This window comes from Haplochromis burtoni, unplaced genomic scaffold (genome assembly GCF_018398535.1).
Source record: "Haplochromis burtoni strain Fernald_Lab_line unplaced genomic scaffold, NCSU_Asbu1 Contig_168, whole genome shotgun sequence".
NCBI classification, from domain to species: Eukaryota; Metazoa; Chordata; class Actinopteri; order Cichliformes; family Cichlidae; genus Haplochromis; species Haplochromis burtoni.
Genome location: NW_024582529.1, coordinates 103,113 through 105,599, shown reverse-complemented (window position 1 = coordinate 105,599; position 2,487 = coordinate 103,113). Strand labels below are relative to the sequence as shown.

General features: G+C 41.8%; 1 pseudogene; it reads left to right on the top strand.

Moving 5' to 3' along the window:
* Positions 1-2,487, top strand: part of LOC121815266 — a 14,298-nt pseudogene that overhangs the window by 2,113 nt on the left and 9,698 nt on the right.

Here is a 2,487-nt window from a genome sequence, read left to right as displayed (position 1 = left end):
GCTCAGCACCAGTGTAGGATGCATAGGCCTAATGTTTGATTTCATAATGACGTCGTACATTATACACTTTTCACAGCCGCCACAGTTTCAGTGCAGATCAAACAGACACACTTCCCCTTGAATTCTTTGAAGAAATATTCACTCTCCTACCGTGTCTGAAATTTTCTGCACTCACTTTTTACCTTTCGCTTCTTTGGTTCTGCCATGTTTAGTAACTTGAGGTAAATTTCTTCTGTGATTGTCCTTTTTGATGGAGCAACTGCCTTGATCAACAGTAGCTCCCCCTGGTGTTAAAACTAGGAAATGCAATACACTCAAGCAAAAGCTGAAGTGTGGGCCATATTCTATTCTATTTATAAAATTTCCTGTGGGCCTATTAAATATGGGCCGTAGTTTGGAAACCCCTGATATAGGGTCTCCCAAGGCAAATTAGTCATGGATGAGGGGTCAGACAAAGAGTGACTGAAAAAAAAAACTTAAAAAACACAAACCCTATGACATCAGAGACATCACTGCAACAGTTTACTCTGCTTAACTGGTCACTTGGGTTAACTGGTTCTGGGCAGTTAACCCTGTCCCACCCCAGGCTCAAGCCCTGGGATGGGGGTTTGAGGATGTTTCTCTATCTCTCTTAGCCCATAGGATCCAGCCTATTGGCTAACCTAAAAGAGCTACACACATCTGTCTTCCTGTTAGGCACAGAAAAGGCTGTTAGAGGTTTGCTTCACTGTGGTTTAAAGATATGATCAATGCAGAGAGAGGCACTCAAGCAACGCAGCAAAGTTGCATGTTTCTTTTGTGCATAGTTTTTTTGTGTCTGTCTTTCAGGAGCCATTTTTAATTTTTTCTGTTCTGTTTCTGTTTTTTTCCTTCTCAGTCACACAATGTTTTCCAATGCCTCGCTGCTCACTGACACTCACAAACCTGAGGATGACCAGGCAACTATGGTGGGCATCAATTCCATAGTGCACAATATCACCATCGTCCTCTTAATGCTCACCGTTGTGCTCGGCATCACAGGGAACTCCATGGTGATCTGGGTGGCTGGCTTCAAACTTAAGGTAGATATAAAGTATATAATATGTTTCAAATGCCTTCTGAACTTGCCATTTATCTTTTTAACAAAAGCTCAGTGAAAACAACAACAACAACAACTTGGGGTTAATATCTTGGCTAAAGAGATTTGGCATGCAGACTGGAGCAGCCAGGGATCAAACCTCCTACGTTTTGATCCAAGCCTGCCCTTATCTTTCAGGTTTATGTATCAAAAGTACTTGTTTAGGGCTAAGAATGGACCAAAATACATCCTTTTGCAGTACAAATTAACAAGTTGACTAACTTAGGATGACATTTGCTACCACAGATCTTCATTAACTAAGTTGAAGATGTTTCCTGTCTCATCCGAGAAGCTTATAAAAGAAACAGCTTTTCAGAGGTGCTGCAACAAGTACTGACAGGGACTAGAAAGAGAGAGCACATTTGTCCCATACTGACTTCACTTCATTGGCTCCCTGTTAAATCAAGAACCTGGTATAAAATCCTTCTTCTTGAATACAAGATCTTGAATAATCATCAAATCTTGTATAATCTCTATTTTCGAGATTGGCTTATATCAGAACTTGATCAGGTTACTCTGGATCCTTCTTTGCTTCACAGGAAGCCTCCATGCTTAGTCTGGCTGTCCTATCTTCCTCACATCACCTGCAACTGGTCTTGGCAAATGGCCGCACCTCCCTTAGCTTACTTCTGTCAGAGATTTCTTCCTGTTAAACGGGAGTTTTTCCATCCCACTGTCCTCATGTGCTTGCTTATGTCATGCACTTTCAGTGACATGTAGTCAGGATTTTGGAGAACTACATGGAAGCATGTGTGGGGTGGATGAAAACCCCTCTCATCCCTCTGAGTGGAATCGTGTTCGCAGAGCATGAATCTGCTGTAGCCTTCGCAAAGTGGCGCGCTGGTGTGCAATGGCTTCTTTGTGGTTGAGTTCTAAACGTGCAGATATTTGAACTGACACACATCAAATGTAACTTCATATGTGGTAATAATACCACATATGAAGATAAGATAAGATAAGATAACCTGTAAAGTTATCTTATCTGCTTGTGGTTATATCTTTTTTAACACACTGCTTTTGACATAAATAAATTGGCATAGATAACATCCCAGTCAGGTTACTTGCTTCTTCCATTTTTTCTCTTTTTTCTTCCTCTTATCTCTTTTCCATCTTTTATTTTCTTCTTCCTCAACAGCTGACGATCACCAATGTGTGGCTGGTGAATTTGGCGATAGCGGACCTGATCTTCTGCTTCACACGAATCTTCTCTCTCACTCGGCTGTTCTTGTCAGACCACTGGCCTTTTGGCCTCTTCCTCTGTAAGTTCAATGGCTTCTTCAAATATGCCAATATGTTCTGCTCTGTCTTCCTGCTGGCTGTGATCAGTCTGGATCGAATGGTCTGCATCTGGTGGCCAGTCTTCACAAAGC